Source organism: Camelus dromedarius, chromosome 9, assembly GCF_036321535.1.
Source record: "Camelus dromedarius isolate mCamDro1 chromosome 9, mCamDro1.pat, whole genome shotgun sequence".
NCBI lineage: Eukaryota > Metazoa > Chordata > Mammalia > Artiodactyla > Camelidae > Camelus > Camelus dromedarius.
In genome coordinates this window covers 78,936,472-78,957,980 of record NC_087444.1, presented here as the reverse complement: position 1 = coordinate 78,957,980, position 21,509 = coordinate 78,936,472, and the positions used below count along the sequence as shown (strand labels likewise).

At 41.2% G+C, this 21,509-nt stretch overlaps 1 long non-coding RNA gene across 1 annotated transcript in view; it reads right to left on the bottom strand.

Moving 5' to 3' along the window:
* LOC116154680 (uncharacterized) overlaps positions 1–21,426 on the bottom strand; it is a 167,342-nt gene extending 145,916 nt beyond the window's left edge. The window contains exon 1 of the long non-coding RNA XR_004138616.2: positions 20,850–21,426. This is a non-coding gene — a long non-coding RNA (uncharacterized LOC116154680). The remainder of the gene's footprint in view (positions 1–20,849) is intronic.
* Between the last annotated feature and the right edge of the window lie 83 nt (positions 21,427–21,509).

Sequence of the window (21,509 nt, the reverse complement as noted above, 5' to 3'; positions counted from 1 at the left end):
AGCAGGGTGGGGTCCTAATCCCATGATCTGTGTCCTTATAAGAAGAGGGACTTGGACACAGAGGGGAGGCCACTGAGGACCCGGGGAGAAGGTGGCTGTCGGCACCCCGAGGAGAGAGGGCTCGGGAGAAGCCAGCGCTGCTGACCCCCGGGTCTCAGACTTGTAGTCTCCAGAGTCGTGAGCACCAGCCTGAGGGCTTTGTGACGGCGGCCCTAGCAGACTAATTCGACTGAATATCTGAAATAAAAGGACGGACGGTGCTGAATTTCTCTTTCACTCTGATAAAGGGAGAGCTATGCTGGGCAGGCAGTCTCCTCCGGGCAGAGTGGACGCACTTCGTGCAGGGCTTGGCGTTCAGAGGCTGGCAGGGCCCTGGGTGACGTCGACAGTGTCGCGTTGCCCGTGGAACTGGGGTCTCTCGAGTGCGACCCCCTGCTGATTGGCTGGCACCCGAGGCGTGCTCACCAGAGTGAGTCCACCCTTGATGGGCTCTTTCTCATGGGCTGACTTTCCAAAGCAAAGCGCCCGACACCGATTGTTTGGCTCGCAAAGGCGCGTTCGCTGAGGCGAGCTGGCGTGGGGTGGTGGAGTGGGTGCAGGGCCGATTCAGGTGGCGGCTTGTTTCCCTGGCTGTGGACCAGTCTGCCCTTTCCCAAGCTTGTGCGAACTTTCTTGTTCTCTGCGTGTGGGATGAGGGCGGCCCACAAGACGGTCAGCTCAGTGAAGAACAGGATGTGATCCAAACTGCTCGTGGAAATGCACCCTGTACCCAGCTCATGACTGGCGGAGGGCAGGCGCTCCAAAGATGTGGGAAATTATTATTCTCTGCTCAGTGTGCATGGCTGCGAGCGTCCAGGATCCTGGAGTGACAGCCGCCTGGTAAAGACGTGCACACCTTCGGTTTCCCTGTCTAAAAGTAGGATAGGAGGAGCTGGAACCAAAAGCTAGGGCCAGGAAGCTGGGGAGAGAGACAGTCAAAGAAGGCACCGAAGAAAGCATTTCTAGGGAGGAGGAAGAGATCAACGGTGTTGACTGCCATGGTGAAGCCACACAGCTGAGGACAGAGCAGTGCCAGTGGACTCAGACAACACAGTGGATTTTGAGCAGAGCAGTTTCAGGGGCTAGTGGGTGGGTGGAAGCCTGTTTAGAAGGAACCCATGAGAGAATGTGTCCTAAAATATAGTGTATTAACAGAAAATCTGAGGTATGGCAAGGCCAACAGATCAGAAGATGACTGTCATTATTAAAAAGATAGTTTGTCAGAAACAGACTCCCAGACATAGAAAACAAACTATGGTTCCCAAAGGGGGAGGAGGCGGGGGCAGGGATAAACTAGGAGTTTGGGCAAACAGACAAATGACAAGGCCCTACTGTACAGCGCAGGGAACTATACTCAATATCTTGTAATAACCTATAATGGAAAAGAACCTGAAAAAGAATATATGTATATGTATATATGTAAAATGGAATCACTTGGCTATATAATTGAGTGTATACTCCACGGACCTCCCAGACAGAACTTGGAGTCTCTGCTCCACACAGGCCTTAGTGAGGAGTTGAGTCTTCAGATGAAGAACTGCAAGAATCTTTTGGAGGATTTCAGGTACAGGAAAACCCAGATTTTCATTTTAAAAAGGCTATGGAGGACACAGGCAAAACATTCTCTGACATGAACCTTAGCAATATTTTCTCAGATCAGTCACCCAAGGCAAAAGAAACAAAAGCAAAAGTCAACAAATGGGACCAAGTCAAACTTAAAAGACTTTGCACAGCAAAGGAAATCATAAACAAACCAAAAAGACAACCTATGGACTGGGAGAAAATATTTGCAAATGATGCAACTGACAAGGGCTTGACTTCTAAAACATACACACAGCTCACTGAATTCAATATAGAAAAAACCTGAATAATCCAATCAAAAATGGGCAGAAGACCTAAAGAAACATTTCTCCAATGAAGACACACAGATGGCCAACAGGCACATGAAAAGATGCTCAATATTGCTAATTATCAGAGAAATGCAAATGAAAACTACAATGAGGCACCACCTCACACCATTCAGAATGGCCATCATTCAAAACTCCACAAAGAGTAAATGCTGCAGAGAATGTGAAGAAGAGGGAGCCCCCTACACTGTTGGTGGGAATGTAAACTGGGGCATCCACTATGGAAAACAGTATGGAGTTTACTTTAAAAACTTAAAATGGAGTTACCATATGATTCAGCAATCCCACTCCTGGACATACATCCATAAAACTCTAATTTGAAAAGATACATGCACCCCAATACCCCAATATTCACAGCAGCACTGTTTACAAAAGCAAAGACATGGAAGCAACCTAAATGTCCATCGACAGATGAATGAATAAAGATGTGGTGTGTATTCATATATATATATATAAATGGAACATTACTCATCCATAAAAAAGAATGAAATATTGCCATTTTTAGCAACATGGATGGACCTAGAAATTATCTTACTAAGTGAAGTAAGTCAGACAGAGAAAGACAAATATTATATGATATCATTTATATGTGGAATCTAAAAATTAATACAAATTAATTTATTTACAAAACAGAAACAGTCTCCCAGACAAAGAAAACAAATTTATGGTTACCAAAGGGGAAAGGGCAAGAGGGATTAATTAGGAGTCTGGGATTAACAAATATATACGATTATATACAAAGTAGATAAACAACAAAGTCCTATTGTACAGCACAGGGAACTATATTCAGTATCTTGTAATAGCCTATAATGGAAAAGAATCTGAAAAAGAATATGTTTGAATATTTGAATCATTTTGCTGCACACCTGACACCAACACAATATCGTAAACTGACTCTACTTCAGTAAAAAAGGCTATGGAGAATGGACTCGAGGGAGTAAGATGCCAGGGAGACAGGACGTGACTGCAGGGACCTGAGCTGAGGTGGAGTGGCTTTCACTGTACTGGAAACAGTGAGATCAGGTCTGAGGAAGGAGCTATGTCAGGAGGCAGAACTGGCAGGGCTGGCGGTGGATGGGATCTGTCAGGTGTGGAGACGGGACTGACAAGGACAACACCCAAGTTGCTGCCTTGGCCCCTGAGAAGAATTACAGTTCAGTGCATGGGGCAGTGAGTCCCCTGGAAGACCAAGATCATGTTTAAAGGTGCATTTCTGGGCAGCGGACTTCTAGCAGGAGGTGAGGTCAATTGTGTCTGTTCTCTGGGAAGAAAGAGGTTAACTCCTGAAAGCAGGGCTGGCTACATAGTTTGTAGGACCTAGTGCAAGATGAAAATTGTCCAAAAAAACATGAAAAAGTATGCATTGAGGGTATTAAAATATAATGCTTCTTCCTTCCTTCCATGCTCTCACTCATGACATGTTCTTGTATTTTCCCTTTGCTGATTGACACTGTGCCCCCTTGGGTACAGGGGTAGTTACAAGGTGAGTGTAGACCCTCCCAAGCAGTTGGGAGCCCCCTCCACAATTCAGATGTGCATGCAAAGTCCACTGGCTGTTCGGTTCCTATTCTATGCTCTCCAAGGAACCTCCTGATTTACCTTTATTTTGAAGTGGTCAACAAACCCACAATCTTCCAGTCCCTACAAAGAATTTCTTCTCACTGCTCCCTTTGTAAGTCACTAGCAACAGCGGCTGATGTTTACTGAGAGCTCCTTTGTGCTAAGCACAGGACATACATTATCTCATCTAAGCATCAGAAGAGACAATGGGAGGCTCTAACTCTCTTGCTTTATTCCTTAATTGGCAGACAAGATGGTCATAGTCCAGGGACACATCTAGTTTGGAATCCCAGCAAAGATAATGCCCTTCCTTATAGCCCTCAGGGAAAAGTTCCAGGTAAGTCTCTGAATGGCTTATCTGCAGACATATGCTCATGCCTGAACCAATCACTGTGGGCTAAGCAATAGAATAGACTGACTGACCAGACCTGAGTCAAACACTAACCAGTTTCCCATAGAAAAGAAAGCTTCTGTGGCAAGAAGCACAGGGAAGGAGTATTGGGCAGAAGAGTAAGAGATGCCTGCAATACTATAAATTATGTTTTTAAATGTAGATGAGACCAACTGGCATTTTCAGTTAATTAGGCCAATAAATTCTCCTTTTCATTTAAGTCAATTTTAGTTGAATACCCTGTTTGTTGTAACTGAAGAACACTGATTGATTTGTTTACATATATTACCTCTCTTTCCACCAGAAGTAAACTCCATGAGTTTTGTCTTTTTGCCTAAAACAGTGCCTGGCACCAGAATAGGTACTCAGAAAATATTCACTGTGTTTGTGATTATCTGTCTAGTATCTGACCTTATTCCTACCAGGATCGTTTCCATGCAGCACAACATTTTATTTTGCTTTTTAAACTCATCTTGTAACCCCAAGACTCTAATATATGTCTCACATATAATGGGCTCTCAGAATATAGTGAGGAATGAACAAATAAATAACAAAATAACAAAAGAAAGAAAGAAAGAACAGAAGAACAAAAACAACAAATGTTGGCAAGGATATGGAGAAAAGGGAACCTTTGTACACTGTTGGTGGGAATGTAAATTGGTGCTGCTACTGTGGACAACAGTATGGAGGTTTCTCAAAAAACCAAAAACAGAACTACCTCTAAACGTTCTCAGAAACAATGAACATTTACATATGTGTAAATTTTAAAAATATGTGCAGTATATTGTGTATATGTATTTACATGCAATACATTGTATATGTGCAGTCAAATTACAAAAATCCTACCTAATAAAACTGAAAAAAAAAAAAAAGAAAGAAAAAAGAACTACCACTTGACCCAGCAATTCCACTCCTGGGTATATAACCAAAAAAAACAAAAATACTAATTCAAAAAAGATACATGTACCCCAATATTCACAGCAGCCTTATTTACAAATGCCAAGATATGGAAGCAACTTAAGTGTCCATAAACAGATAAATGGATACAGAAGATATGAGATATATCTATATCTATATCTATATCTATATCTATAGATAGACAAGATAGATACACAATTGAGTACTACTCAGCCATAAAAAAATGAAACTTTGCCATTTGCAACAACATGGATGGTCTTAGAGGGTATTATGCTAAGTGAAATAAGTCAGACAAAGACTGTATGATCACTTATATGTGGAATCTAAAAAATACAACAAACTAATGAATATAACAAAAAAGAAGCAGAGTCACAAATATAGAGAACAAACTAGTGGTTACCAGTGGGAAGAGGGAGGAGAGAGGGGCAATACAGGGGTAGGGGATTAAGAGGTCCAAACTATCCTGCATAAAATAAGCTACAAGGATATATTATATGACCCAGGGAATATAGCCAATATTTTATAATAACTATCAATGGAGTATAACCTTTAAAATTGTGAGTAACTATACTGTACACTTATAACTTATATAATATTGTACACCAACAAGACTTCAATAAAAAGATCATAAAAATAAACAAATGAATAAATGTCTCTGCTGCTGGACTCTAAGAACAGGAAGGTAGAGACCATAAATGTTTTGATAGCAATTGTATCTTCAGGATCTAGCGATGTCAGACACATAGAAAGCCACCTTCCCTCCGATCATTATTAGTTGAATGATAATCTAAGTGAATTATTAAGTAGTAAGCACACATAATGTTAATGTCACCAGTGCTTGCAGCAGCTCCTGAACTGATAACCTGTGACTCCGTGAAGTCTGCAGAGGCATTCCATTCAAGGACAAATTTTAACACAAACAAGTCTTGCATAAATCACTAAAGGAAGCATCTTTAGGGCTTCGGGCAGTCCTCCCCATCCCCCAGCCAGGTTAGGCTGACGTCACTGCTTCCAGCTAGTTCCCCTTCAAGAGCTCTTAGCTCTCCTTAGCTACAGAGGCTGGTTCAATCTGTTACCATGGAAACTGCAGCTGAAGTGAGGAAAGAGAGGGAGCCTAAGGAATGAGAAAAGGCTGAAAATTTCAAGCTCAGGAGGCAGACGGTGTGTGAAATCAAAAAACCAGACCAGGACACTAAAATATTCTCAATAGATATTTTTGGAGTGACTGAATGAAAATGTGGGAACTTGAACAAGTGACCACCTATCTCTGAGCCTCTTTCCTCCTTAGTAAAAGAAAAATTATAATCCTACTGCGTAAGACGTTTCAATTAAGATAATGGGAATACAATCCTCAGCACAGGACTAGGCTCTATAAATCAAAGTATCTCAAGCATAGTCTTCAGTTCTGCTTTATAATTGTTTGGAGGTACTTATTTATACCTTCCCTTGCCTTCTTTTTAAGAGGAATGAGATCATCTTCCCTCCGCACCTTAACACATCCCCTTCTCACTAAGGTGGACTGATAAAACATAGGAAACTCGTTATGCGACAAGTTCATGCTAAAAAAGTATTTGTTGCTTACGTGAAATTCGGATTTAACTGGACTATCCTGTACTTTATTTGCTAACTCAGGAAACCCTACTTCTCACTCTAGGCTATACTGTGAAGATGAACAGCTGGTTTTATCAGCCTATGTAGTTTACTTACTCTTCGTGCAGCACGCGTGCCCTTTTATGTGCCCTCTAAATAACTTCAGCCATTTGAGAAATATTCTTTGAGCCCCTATTCTGTGCCAGGCACGGTTTAGATGCAATGGATACTTACACGCACAAACGCCTGCCCTCAGACTTTTCACTCTAGTCATGGAGTCTTTTCCCATGACATTATGAAATCTATCCAAAACATGATCTAATTGAATTCTAAAACTGAAATTTATTTTTAAAGGATCAACCCATTGCTTAGATCATGACGTAAAAGTAACAAGTCCGAAAACACACTTCACCAAGCTCTGCAGCAGACGGTTGGGTACACCTGGCGGATGTCTCACATCTGCCGTTGCCCCTCATCTGCTTCCGGTTCCCCGCGCGCTCCTGAAGGCAAGGCTGGTCTCCATCTACCGACGGTTTCCCAGGCGCCCTTGCGCAGGGGGCCCGCACGGCGCGCCTGCGCACTAAGTACGCACTCATTGACCAGGAAAATGCGTCTTCCGGCGCTGTCCCTATCTTTCTCCGTGAGCCTTAGAGACCTGCGACCCTAAGGCCGTAGTACATAGAGGTCATGGTTCTACTGACTGTTCTCGGCTGAGGGGCCTGGCGACTACTCCACAGCCACGGAGGAATAACGGAAACGGCGACGGTCCGGCTTGGGCCTAACGGGCAGGCCGGTGCCGGGGCGCATGCGCAGATAGCTCGGCCCCGGCGCCATCTTGGGCCGTCGCGAGCCGTTCTCACCGTTGGCGTTGGGGCCTGCGAGGTCGGCAGGTTGGCGTCAAGGGGCCGCGCGGGACGCGAGCTTTCCCTCCCTTGCGGCGACTTTACCGGCGTCCCCGGTGACCACACAACCCCGGTTGCCTGGCGCTGTGCGCCCCGCCGGGCTGTTTCTCGGCCGGGCCCTCCAGCCTCCCCAGCCTCGCCGCCGGGGTCTTCTGAAAAGCCAGGAGCCTTCCAGGAACAGCTGCTGAAGACCGCGGCCCGCTGTCTCCGCCCCTTCCGCTCTAGTGTTTTCTCTGCATTTGGGATTTCCAGTGATTCCCACCGGCTTGAGTAAGAGGACGCTCGTGAGACCGCAGCACGGAGTCTAGGAAATGGCTTTCCATAAGAATCGGTTGTTGGACTATCCAGGCTCTTGTCTTTTAAACAGCTTTACTGAGGTGTGAATTTACGTACGTTAAAGCTTACCCATTGTAAATGTACAACTCGATGGGGTTTTGGCTTTTTTTTTTTTTAAAGCACTTTTGTGGAGTTGTGCAGTCCTCACCACAATGCCTCCAGAGTTCCTTCAGATCCGTTTGCAGTTGGTGGTGGCTCCCAGCACGAAGCAGCCATCCACGAGTCTACTTTGTGTCTCTTTAGATTTCCCTTTTCTGGACTTTTCGTGAAAATTCAGTTGTACAATACGTGATATTTTGCGGCTGGCTTCTTATACTAAGCATAAGGCTTTTGAGGTTCATCCACGGTATGGCGTTTAGCAGGAGTTCGGTCTCGTCCCTTTAGAAGGAGGATGGTTTGGGTTCAAAACTGCTGTGCTGTGATTTTAGGTGAATTGTGAAGACTGCTGGCTGTGGTCGGGCACAGGAGGAATGCCGCTGCCCCCATAACCACCACCATAAGTTTGGCTCGGTTTTGTCTGTATCTGTTTTCCCCAGGTCGAGCATGTTTAGTTAGGATTTTCAGATTTACTACCATGGAATCATAGGGTGTCCATTAAGGATGCTACCATAGTTTACTGCCTGCCTTGGCTTTGGAGCAAGGTCTTCTAACTTGTTAGTCGTGAGATTCTGAATAACCATTCAACCTCTCTGTCTCAGTTTGCAGGGAACAATCATTCCTAGGTCAGATGAATAGTGATTGCCCTGGTACACAGTCCAGCTGAAAATGTCAGCTATCCTTATCTTGCAGGGATTCTTTTTGGGAGGAGAGATGGTGGTCAAGAGATGGATGCTGTTGCAACCTCCTGGGCTAGGGTATAAAATTTGTTGAGAAGCCTGTTTTTTGACTTAGATCAATTTGTGGCACATAATTATTTGCTCCCTGGGAGTTGGTAGGAATTTCATACCCTCCCCTCCAAGATTATTTTGATAGTTTTGGTACTTTATATTTGTAATCTCAGGAAACTGTGAATTTCCTCAGTATTTGCAGATTTATTAGCTTAAAATTAAATGATGTGGTATTAAGAGTGTAGTCTCTGAAGGCAGAAACTAGCATTAGAGACCTAAGCTCTTACCAGCTTTGGTGCCTTGGGCAATGTGTTTAACCTCCCGAGGCCCCATTTCATCCACAGAATTGAATAACAATGGCACCCTACTTTTCCTGGTTGTCAGGAGGATTAAATGGAAATCTTTTATTTAGCACAGCACCTGGAATCATAGGGAAAGTCCTATAACTGTCAGCTGTCATTATTTTCATCATGCGGAGTTCTTTCCAATTAAAACAATTTAGAGATTGTAAACCTCTGTGAACCAGTCAATTAAAAGGAACTGGGAAGCCCTCCACTGTTTTCTAGGCCTTGGAACACACTGTGGAACAGAGAAATTTGTTCCTTGAAAGTTGGAAGGAAGTTTCCATTCCTATTCCAGTTGCCCTTTAAAGACATGCTTTTTCTTCCTTTTGGGGAGTACTTTTATATACCCCCTCTCCACTTCACTAAGAGTTTTAAATTTAATACTAAAGAATGGGGGTCTGTAAACCTTTTCCGTAAAGGGCCAAGTAGTAAATACTTCAGGTTTTGTGGGCCACGTGGTGTCTTTCAGAATTACTCAAGTGAGCCACTGTAGCATGAGAGCAGCCACAGATAGTATGTACACGTGGATGTGGCTGTGTCCGATAAAACTTTATGGATGTTGAAATTTGGATTTCAGATACTTCTCATGTGTCATGAAGTATTAATTTGATTTTTTTCCCAACCACTAACCACTTCTTAATTCAAGTATTTTGTTTGTGTACTGTACAGAACCAGCAGGCCAGATCTGGCCTGAAGGCTGTAGTTCGCTGACCCCTACTACTGAGTTTGATGACACAGTGACTTGTAGTGTGATATGGAGTCAGAAGGACTTGGTTCTGATATGTACTAACTGGATGTATTTGGGCAAGTTACCCAGCACGCTGAGCCTCATGTTCTTCATCTTGCAAACAGGTATTACACTAGCATACCTACCTGCTCAGGTGCTTAGGCTGAGACAACACATGTGAACGGTCTTGCATAATGTTGGGAGTCTAGTGAATCATATGTTAGTTATCTTACATTCTTTTTTGAGAACTAGTCAAATAGAACAAGCTCTAGAGGGTGGAACTAGATGACCTGGGTCTAAATCCTGGCTACTTATTAGCCATGTGACTTTGGGCTGATGATCCAACCTCTGTATGCCTTCCTTTCCTCATTCTTGAAATAGGGATTATAATAGTACCTACTTCAGACAGTTGTCTTGAAGATCAGGAGGCTAACACTTTATAAAGTGCTTAGGAAAATTCCTGGCACATGTAAGTTCTCAATTAATGTTAGCTGTTATTTCACAATAAGGTAAATTTGGGGGTTAAAAACTCCTATGCTGTTTTATTAAAACGAAGGACTTTTGTCTCTTTTCCCTAAAGTGGTACACTTTACAAGGCACAGGATTTGTTCCTTGGAAGTGAGACTAAAGTTGCTGGTAAATGGCAGGGGCTTAGAGCACTTTTTGAAGAAAGTACTCCCTCGACATTTGCCAAGTTTTTATTATCTGTCTTCCTTTCAAGAATGATCCATTTCATTATGGCTTTCAAATTTAATAGCCTAGAAATGTACCCAGTGGTGGTTGAGAGCTCAGGCGTCTGACAGATCTGGGTTTGATTCCTGACTCTATCATCTACTAGCATGTAACCTGGGACAAGATACCTCTCAAAGCTTGCTTCTGATCTCTGAAACTCGGGTAATAATAGTATCTACCTCATAGAGTTGTTACAAAGATTAAACATACTAATGCACATGAAGTGCTTGGTGCCAGGCCTTGGCCACTGTAAAAAGTTTAATAAATGATAGCTATTACTTTTATTGTCCTCCAGGGCACTCTTAAAATTAGACCCGTTTGAGATGGAAACCCATTTGCTAGGTTTTTAAGTGGACAGCCTTCTCTCTTACTCTAGGTTTGAAATGCTTAATATAGGAATTTTCTGTTCTTAGGAGTTTGCCCTTGTGAACCTGTTAGCTCTCAGCTTCTGTTTTCTCAAAAAAGGGGGAAGATCTTCTGAAGATTTCTTGAACTTCTTCAAGATTTTCACTGTATTTGCGTAGGACTGTGTTGGGAGGTAGTAAGCAGTGGAGACATAAAGACCTAGGTTTGAATCCTGGCTTTGTCAGCCAGTTACATTATGAGCTTGAGTAAATGACATCCTCTCTGAGCTACGGATTTCTCACTTATAAAGCAAGTATGTTACTTCCAGTTTCGTAAGATTATTGCGGGAGAATTCACACAGATACATATTTTTAAAAACGTAGACGTAATTCATACACCATATAATTCACCCCCTTGAAGTGTGCAATTCATTGGTGTCTTATATAGTCACAGAGTTCTGCAACCTTCAGCACAGTCAGTTTTAGAACATTTTCATCACCCTATAAAAAGAGACCCTCAGTCTCCATTCCCCTCTTCCCCAGTGCTAGGTAGCCATTGATCTACTTTCTGTCTCCCTTGGCCTACTCTGGACATTTCACATAAATGGAATCATGCAGTATGTGGGCTTTTGTGACTGGCTTCTTTCACTTAGCACCATGTTTTCAGAGTTCATCCATGTGGTATGTGTATCAGTACTTCACCCTTTTTTATTTCTAAATGTTCTACTGTATGGATATACCACATTTGATTTATCCATTCATCAAGGAATGGGTCCCTCAAATGATAGGCATCTGGGTTGTTTCCGTTTTCTGGTTGCTATGGTAGTGCCAGTGTTCAACACCTTGGCTTTCACTTAATGTGTCTTGGAGATCATTCCATAAGATAGACCTCATTCTGTGTTACGGGTATGGAATTTTTTATTATATGTAATAGGGAGAATTTGTAAAAATTTGTATCTGTTGTCTCCTGCTGTTTTTCTGCTTCATGATTCATGTTTTACTTTTATCTCAGTGATTGTCTTTTTCCTGTTCTCTTTAGATCTATTGTTTGTGGGCCTTTGGCAGAACCAACCAGATAAGAGTGCATGTTCTCTCCTGGCCTGATGATCTGCACCGTGGAAGCCACATCACCTCTCCATAACATTCCAGCCACATCCGGAGCTGTTGACATGTGAGTACATGTGGAAATCATGCCATTTTTCAGAAGACTTGTGTGAGATTGGAGTGCTGGCTGGTCACTCCTCGGGGGAATTGGTGTACCATGCTAGAGGTTGTGACTGTCAGGGATCTCCAGTCATATGGCCTACAGGGCCTTGCAAGGTCTGACTTCTCTCTCTGTCCATTGTCTTTCGCCAGTCTATATTCTAGTTCCATGGTTCTCTGTGCTCCCTCTGCCTCCTAACCTTGGTATGTACTGTTAATTAGGCATGGAATGTCCTTCCTTGGCATCTGGTCCAGGTCAGACTCTTATTATACGTGATTATAGCACAGTGTATCTTCATCACATTTAGTGTTTGTCACTCATATTACTTGTGTGGCTATTTCACAATTGTTTGGTGTATACCCCACGATGGCAGAGACGACATCTCCTCTATTTATCCCTATGTCCCTAGTGTCTGGATGTATTGGATAATACCTGTAAAGGTCTCATTTTGCCAGGGTTAGAGCTTCATGGTTGGCAAACCAATTTGAGAAAAAAGTATGTGAATAACCCTGTATTTTTTAAGCAAGTATTTTGATTAGCATGTGATAACTTGATTTCTGAGTCCTGCTTTCTATGAGAGAAGGTGCTCAGTGCCCTCTTGGACAGGGACATGTGAGCAGAACATTGGATAGGTGAGCCTTCCTGGCATACGGGAACTCTGAACCTTAACTCCATCTGCCAGACTTGACAGTCTTTTTCTTTTATAACATCAGATTTGTGACAGAGTTGTCCTTGGCCTATCTTTAATCTCACATGTAATTAACTTTTTTTTAATAGTTGAATTTAGAAGCAGTTTTTGTGATAGAGTTGGTTGCCTTTAATATGGCTTTCTGTTGTCTTGAAATTCCTTGAGAGGGTCAAAAAAATAAAGTAAGTTTACCCTTAAAGAAAATTGGTTAGATTTGCATTACTGAGGAACTGTATACAAATATGTAACTAAGATAATTAACCTTTCCAGCACTGAATGTATATGCAAGAGTACTAAATACTGAAGAACTGATTTATTTTGTGAAGTGGTATTTATTTTAAACTGACGATTCATGCAGCAGACCACCTCTGTGGGGAAAAGTTCCAGAGTCAGAGCTCTAGCAGACCTCCCCAGAACACCTACTCAGCATCTCCACTTGCTTGAATATAAGCATTTCAAATGTAACATATCCAAGAGACAGCTCTCGATTTTCTGCTTTTCCCCTGCCCAAACCTGTGACTCAAAGACTCACTAACACTTCCACCTACTCAGTTGCTCAAACCAGAAATGTAGGAATCCTTTATGATACCTTTTTCTTTGCCACACATACATAGATTATCAGCAAGGTTTCTCCCTTTTGTCTTGTAAATACCTCTTGTATTTGTTCCCGTCTCCCCATTTCCGCTGCTGCCATGCTAGTTCAGAGCACGGTCATCCTGCCTAGACAGCTGCCTCCTAACTGGTCTTCCTGCTTCCTCTCCTCCCTATCGCTAGTTGCCAGTTCCCCACACAGCACCGTCAATCACCTGGCAGTGGATCAGGTCAGACCTCATGTAAAAGTCTTCAGTGGCTCCCAGTCACATTTAGGATTAAATTCAAGATGTCTTGGCCTACAGTTCCTAAAGAGCTGGCTCTTGCACACCTGTACAACCTCGTTTCGTGCCCCTCTACCCCATTCTTGCTATCCTCCGGCCATTCTGGTGTCTTTTCTACTTTTTTTCCTTGATGGTCTTTGCTGCTATTTTGTGTCTCCAGAATGTTCTTCCCTTGCTCTTCTCAGGGCTGGCTCTTTCTCACTAATTTAGTTTTAGCTTCTTTTCCTCAGAGAAGCCTTCGCTGACTCCTCTATTTAACTACCATGCAAACACCCCTTCTACCCCCTCATTTCAGCATCCTAGTTTTTTTCTTCAAAACCCTCACCACAATTTTTAAAGATTTATTTTGTCAACTTAATGTATATATCTTCCCAGCTACACTGAAGCTCAAGACATATTTATCAAATAAATGAATTAGGACAGGGGCTATTTCAGTTTTATTTGCAATGAACCATAAACCTGGCCTAGCATTGGACCTTATATGTAGTAGGCACTCAAGTATTTGTTGAAAGAACAGATGAATAAACATTTATTGAGAGACTTCTGTGTATTAAGCTCTGTGCTAATCCATGGGATCATAACACTCAGCTAGCCCAGTCTGTTATATACTTATTGTAACCTCAAACTTTTTGGTCTCAAGACCCACTGACACTCTTGAAAATGATTGAGAACTCCAAATAACTTTTGTTTATATGGATTATACCTATCAATATATGTAGTTTTAGAAATTAAAACAAAATTTTAAATGCATATTAATTAATTTAAAAATAGGTAGTAAGTCCATTACATGTTAATATAAGCAACATTGTTTAAATTAAAAAATAACTTAATTCCCAGAACAAAAGATTACTGAGAAGAGTGGCATTGTTTTCCATCTTTGCAGATCTCTTTAACATCTGGCTTAAATGAAAACAGCTACAGTCCTCGCTGCTTTGCATTCAGTCTGTCATGATACCACGTGTCATGTAGCCTCAGGAAAACACCCTTGTACACATGGGAAAGAAGTGAGAGCTACTGCTGTAGATAATTTAGAAGATAGTATTTTTGAATGAGATGGTGTTACGTGTTTTTGTGTTCACACTTAAGACCATCCTCTTTTTTAATATAAACTGGCAGTGATAGAGATATATCTGAAATCTGTATGGATCAAAAACTGAACAGAAAAACAAGGATTTGTGGGCCTTGAAGACATAAACCTGCTAGATTTCTGATCTTTAAATAGGCAGAGGTAGCTAACAGTTTGACTGCTGTGGAGTAAAGAGGTCCAGAAGCACCCTATGCATACTGCCGTGCCAGGCTCATTTGTCAGACGGGCTGGGGCGAGATTCTCCTGACATGAACTGAGACTGAATAAAACCAGTAATGGTTACACAGGACCCAGCATATATTGTGAGCAGTGGCAGGAGGTAAAAACACAGCCATGCAGAGTGGACCCAACTTAAGCTTAAATTTTTCTCATTGACTAATATACACCTTTATCAGATGACACAGAGCCCCCAGCTAACAATATAAGACTTATCTCAGGAATAAGTTTCTCAGGGGCAAGGGAGAGACACCCCCCCCCAAAAAAAAACTAGATGTGGTGGGGGACAGGGAGATATCCCATAAGAGAAATGCTCAGAAACTAAAATTAAAAAGCACTGAGTTAAACTTAGGAAAACTTACAGTAAGCAAGATAACAAAATCAACAGTCAGGATAAGAATTCATTACTGACAAAAATGCAATTCTGACAGTTTCAATGTGACTTTAAGATTCCTGAGAGATAAAGAATAGTATTCATAAATGTTCACCCATTTGAGAAAGGTGGATATAAAAAAGTACTGATTAAAAATCTTAGACATAAAAAAATACATAGCCATTGTAAACCACAGAAAGGGAAACACTATACTGGATGCAGTTAGAGGAATTACTCAGAAAGCAACCCCCAAAAATAAGAAAAATAAAGAAGATAAATGGAAGGTAGATTAAGAAAGGCCAATAATCTCTAATACGCAGAGAAGAAAAGAGAGCTGGAATGGCAGAAAGGCTATATTGGCCAAGATATACCAGCCAAGAATTCTCCAGAATGGAATAAAGATTTTCACACAAGCCCTGAGCAGGATAAACAAAAATAAATTCACACATAACATCACTGAAAAGCTACAGAGGGAAAAACCAATGTTATTAGGAACATTTAGATGATAGCCGACCTCGTCATCAGCAGTGTTAGATGTTAGGAGACAGTGGGATCATATCTGCAGAATATAGAGAGACGATAAGGGTCATCTTAGAATTCCATATCTAGATAAACTGTCATTCAAAATACCTTTTAAAGCCATTTTTAGAAATACAAATGGCTAGGTAGACTACCTTGTACACTGAAAGGCTTATTTAAGGATTTATTACAGTGAGAAAAAAATGAACCTAGATGGAGTAAAATTAAGGAACAAGAATGAGTGAATAAATTCTCAAAATATCAGTAAATATAATTAATCATTGACTGTAAAAATTGTGTTTTTGGTTTGTTTAAAAAAGGTATAGCTAATTCTAGACAAGAACCAGGAAAGTGGAAATAGGAAATTCAGTGAATTGCTAAGGTATGAGAAGACCCTTCATTATTTTATACTCTGCTAAGAAATATGTACTTGTATATTAATTGGGAATTTAAAGACAGTGAAGTAACTGAAATATAATTGAAAGCTTTCAAATTAGCAAAGGGAAAAAAGAGAAGTAAAGAAAACTTGATCAACTTAGTAGAAGGCAGGAAAGGAGAAAATAAGAGGCAAAGGAAAAGGCACATGTAACAAATATATCAGAAATTTAAGATGTGAACAGATTAGCTCCCCTGTTAAAGGCAGATAGCTAGGTTAATTTCCTTGATATCTGATTTGGAGGAAATCATGGACTTGTTTCTACCTAAAAACATGGCCTTGGATATATAAAGCAAAAACTAAAAGAATTACCAAGAGCAATGTATAAAATCAAAGGCATAATGGGAGGTTTTATTATAATGATTTAGAACTGATATATCAAGCAGACAGAAAATTAGTAAGAATACTGAAAATGAAAAAAACACACAATAAGCCTGATCCAATAAACACAAATAGAAATTGGTCCCTGATAATTAGAGATGCTCATTCTTCTCTGACACATCGAAAAATTAAAATTGATTATATCCTAAGATCACAATCGAAGTTTTAACAAATCTCAAATAATAATATATAGGACATATCATTTGGCTATAATGCAGTTAAATTAGATATCTATAATCAAAAGATTTTTAAAGACCTTGGAAACCTAAACACATTCCTTCATGTGACTAAGAGGAAATCTAACTGAAACAATGGAATACAGTACCAAACAACAGTGTTATAGCCTTAAATGTATCTGTTAAAAATTAGGAAAGATTGAAGGTAAAGGAATTAAATATGCAAGTCAGGATGCTAGGAAAAAGAAACCCAAATAAGGAAGGAAATAATAAAGAACAGAGATTAGTTAAATGGAAAAGAAGAGAATATGGTCAGAAGCGCTTTAAAATACGTAAAATTGTCAAATCTTTAATGAATCTGATGAAAACAAGAATAAATGATATTAGTAATGGAAAAGGCATAATTAACAGCGAGGAAGAGATTGAAAATCAAAAGAATACTGTGAATTGTTATATGCTAATTAATTTAAGTGAATTGGACAATTTTCTTGTAAAATGTAAATGACCAAAATTGACTCAAGACAGCAGAAGTATAAGTACAAAACTAAGGAAACTAAGTCCAAACTATTCCATGCAAAAAGACATCAGATTTAGGTAATATTACAGTGACATATTAAACTTAAAAAAATCAGAGAATCTTTATTTTTTGTGAACTGTCTTAGAGACTATAAACAACAAGATAACAATCCAAATCATTTTATATGGCTAGTATAACCTTGATATCGAAAACAAAGTATAATAAAGAAATTAGATGCAAAAGCCAAAAGTAAAATATAACCCCGAAGTATCCCGCTGCATGTGTATACAAATCAAACCCTCAATCATGATCGAATAGGGATTAGGAATGCAACATGTTTCAACATCAAAATTTGCTGTAATTCTCCACGTTAACAGATTAGTAAAATAATAAAGTATAATCTTCCCAATAGATATTAAAAAGTCATTGTATAAAAATTAAACTTACCCATGATGAAGTTTTTAGGAAACTAGAACTTGAGGGAATTTCCTTAACCCCCAGTAAAGAGGCTCTACAAAAAAGATTGTTGTGGACATTTTCACTTCATGGTGAAAGGTAAGCATCCCCTTTCAAGTGCAGAATAAAGACTTACTCCAGTCACCCCAGAGGTCCTATCGAATGCATTATGATCATGAAATGAGATATAATTGTCAATCAAAATTTAAAAATCGTCATTAATAAAGATGTTAATATTTCAAAAAACAGGAAGATCTGTAGAGAAACTATTAGAACCAACAAGAAGAGTGCAGCACACTCACTGGATAAGACAAATCAACATATAAAAAGCAATAGCAGACAATTCTCAAAAACTCATAACCCAAGGCAAATCATGAGAAAATATCAGACAGACTCAAAATGAGAGCTATTCTAAAAAATAGACTAGCACTCCTCAAAACTGCCTAAGTCATGATAAACAAGGAAATACTGAGAAATACTGAGACAATTCCATAGCCTGGAATTGTCTAAGGAGACATAAAAACTACATGTAATGTGGTGTTCTGGATGGGATCCTGGGACAGAAGGAAAATATTTATGTAAAGTCTGTAGTTTAATTAATAGTTTTGTACTAATGTTAATTTCTTCATTTGACAATGTACCAAAATTAGATAAGATGTGAACATCAGGGGAAACTACGGAAGGAATGTTTACCCTATCTTTGCAAATTTTCTGTAAGTATGAATTTATTTTTAAAAAAAGGAGCTATACACTGTGGTAACTCAAAAAATAATCAGTTAGATAAGTAATAGGGAAAAAGACCTCCTAAAGTCAAATAAGACATTTATGGGAAAAAAATTACATTATATTGTAGATGGCCATAGAAGACATGAATAAATGAGTGGTATAGACCATACGCAAAGATGGGAGGTCTTGATAAAATGTTTTCATTTTTCTTTAAATTTCTCTATAGATTCAGTAAAATGTCAGTCAAGGGCTAAGAATAGCCAAAGACACTTTTGCAAAACAAGGTAAAGCAGTTGTCCTTTCAGATAATCAAGGCATTGCAAAGCTGTAATAAATAATATTATATATTAATGCACACAAATAGATGGGCCAGTGGGGCCGACTAGAGAGTTTAGGAAAAGGTTCACTCGTATACAGAAACATGATATATATCAGGAGAAAAATTAGATCGCTACTGTAGAACATATGCAAAAATAAACATAAAAAAACTAAAACTTAAGGCTATTAGAAGATCTATGACTTGAGTGTGGGGAGGGATTTCTTAAGGTATAAAAAACAGAAATCTGAAGGAAAAGTTTATTAAATTTTACATCACAGATATTTAACATTCTTCATGACAAAAGATACTGATGCCTTTTAACCTTGTTCATGGTGTATGGATTTTAGACTTAAACTGAAGTGTGTTTGGGGTTGTGAATAGGAGGTAATTCAAGCTGCAACTTGATGTCTTACTTGCGGTTAAAGAAGATCATCACCCTGGATGCTGTCTGGGGAACAGTGGAGGTGGAGGGTTTGGAGTGGAAGCAGGTAGTCAAGTGAGTAGGTTAATAGCTAGGGGAAATCATGGTAATTAGGACTATCATGTAGAGGAAAACATGGGACAAATTTGGGATGTGTCTTGGATGTAGAGTCAGCAGGACTTGTTAATGAATTGAATGTTGGTGGTAAGGAAAAGGGGAATTAAGAACAATTGCAAGATTTTTGGCTGCCATGACTGGTGCTGTTTATAGAAACAGGGAGAAGGGAAATTACTATTTGTTTAAATGTTTTGAGTTGCCTATTAGACATCCCGTTGGAGTAGTCAGCTATTAAGCAGACGGTTGGATATATGAGACTGGGCTTTTGTAGAGCATTTTGTGGCAGAGGATTTAAATTTGGGATCTATTGGCATGCAGGTGGTACTTAAACCATGCATCTAGTTGAGACTGCTACCTAGGGAGTGGGTATTGATGGGGAAGTCTAGTGACCAAGTTCTGAGCATTGAGAGGTTGAACAGAGCAGAAGCCAGCTAAGAGGATGGAGAAGAGCCATTGACGTGGGAGGGAACCAGGGTAGTGTATTGTCACTGTAAATCTGAGAGTGTGGGGGTTTGTTTTAATGAGGATGTTGAATGTTATTGAAAGATGGAGTGAGACTAAGAACAACAAGTCTCGCGGCCATAAAGGAACTGCTGAAATTGCTGAGCAGTTTCAGGGTTGTGGAAAGGACGCAGGCCCGTGGGGCATGGTGAGGGGAGAGAATGCGGTAAGGCTGTGGAGTCAGTGACTGAAGACCACTCTATCAAGAGGGTAGCAGAAGGGAGTGCTGAGAATTGGGGTAGTAGCTGGAGGAGCTCTGAGAGTGTTTGGTATCCGATGGGAATGAATGACCTGGGATCCAGAGAAAAACCTGTATTGCAGATAGAGGCCCGTGAGAAGGCAAGGGGATGAGGCCCATAGAATGTGTTGAAATCAGCTTCCAGTCCTTAACCAGTTGGTGAGCTCCCAAACACCTCTGTGGGACCCTGGGCACCTACAGGGTGTACCAGCTCCCCAGGGGATCCTAATGTATGGCCAGACGTGAAAATCTCTGACCTAAGGGTAGTACATAAACCACATTCACTTTCAGTGGTGCCTCTAGAATTTCTATAGAGGCTCCTGGGAAATGCGGTTCAAAGGTGCATAGCGAATACAATGTTTTCATTTTGGTTTTATGTTTATGTGGCACTCCTGGGTGAGAAGAGACTGTTGAAGACTTGGGGAGTTTAAAACACCTCCCACCCCACCCCAAACCAATAGCTTCTTAATGTACCAAGCAACCACTGATTTATAAATATTTATACTTTCTAAGTATAAATATAAAAATTAATTTTGGGTATCATAGTCTATGTGTTCTGAAGTAACCTGCTTTTTGAAATTAGCTGTTTCTTATGACTCTTTTCCTTTAAAATTAAAATCTAACGTTTTTATTGGACACATAAAACTGTATGGCTTTCCCGGAATACAGTCTAATTCTTCTGCAGAGCACATTTTTCTAATCATAAATGATGCTCTGTGAATATGCTTGCATAGAAGCTTTTCCGCATCTCTGCTTATTTTCTTTGCTTTAGTTCTTTAGAGAGTGGAATGCTTGGATCAAAGGGTACATTTTCCTAATTCATTGATTTTACTGCTGAGAAAGAAATGCGTGTCTGACAGGGAGATCCAGGCAGTGTGGTCTGGGGAAGGGGCAAGTCCCTCCCCTAGGGTCCCGGGTTGCCGGGCCCGGAGGTGTCCCCTGCGTGTGTGCGCGTCCCTCACGAACGACCGCGGGCACTTACCGGGCCGCCCCGCGGGCTCCAGCCCGCGCGTCTCGCTGGCTCCGCGGGGTCGCCGGCCGCGTCCTGCCGCGCGGTCTCCTCCCGCATCCGCGCCCCACGGCCCGGCCTGAGGAGAGCGCCGGCCGAGCGCGCGTGTCCGCGCTCTCGCTGTGGCGCTCCTGCGAGAGTCGGGTCGTGATTTTGGTCCCGGAGGTCTGTCAGCCGTTTGTACCTTCCTGTGAGTTGCCGGTTTTCTCCCTCTTTGCCCACCTTCCTGCCTTGGCCAGGTCTTTACCGTTTCGGCCTCCAGGAGCTCTCCGTTTATTAGGGAAGTTACCCCGCGCCTTTCGTGTGTCCCGGGCGAAAAGTCTCGTCTCCTCGTTTGTCTGTAGACTTCGATGTACATGTTTTTGCCTGCCGAATTTTCATTTTTGACAAATGTATGGGTTTTCTTTTCTTTTTCTTCAGCGGTTTTGCGTTTGGGAGTCGTTAGTGGGCCTTCTTTGTTTGGGGGTCACACACCCTCCCCCCCTTTTCCAGACCCCTCCTCAGGGCCCCTCGCGTTGGCTCAGTTGACGTCAACCTCCTGCCTTCGCGCCAAGCCGTCGCCCCGGCAACTGCAGCCTGATTGGCAGGGCTCGGGGGCGGGGCGAAGGCCCCGCGGCGCGCAGTGCGGCCGCT